Source organism: Arachis duranensis, chromosome 4 (assembly GCF_000817695.3).
Source record: "Arachis duranensis cultivar V14167 chromosome 4, aradu.V14167.gnm2.J7QH, whole genome shotgun sequence".
NCBI classification, from domain to species: Eukaryota; Viridiplantae; Streptophyta; class Magnoliopsida; order Fabales; family Fabaceae; genus Arachis; species Arachis duranensis.
Genome location: NC_029775.3, coordinates 53,727,032 through 53,727,386, shown reverse-complemented (window position 1 = coordinate 53,727,386; position 355 = coordinate 53,727,032).

Below are 355 nucleotides of genomic sequence, written 5' to 3'. Positions count from 1 at the left end.
ATCTAATACAATAGTTAAATGTTCTATTTATAATAAACTAGCTCCTAGGGTTTACATGAGTAAGTAATTGATGCTTAAATCCACTTCCGGGGCCCACTTGGTGTATGTTTGGGCTGAAATTGATCTATCCACGAGCTGAGGCTTTTCTTGGAGTTGAACTCCGAGTTATGACGTGTTTTGGGCGTTCAACTCCGGATCATGACGTTTTTCTGGCGTTTAACTCCAGACAGCAGCATGTACTTGGCGTTCAACGCCAAGTTACGTTGTTAATTTCCGAATAAAGTATAGACTATTATATATTGCTGGAAAGCCCTGGATGTCTACTTTCCAACGCCGTTGAGAGCGCGCCATTTGG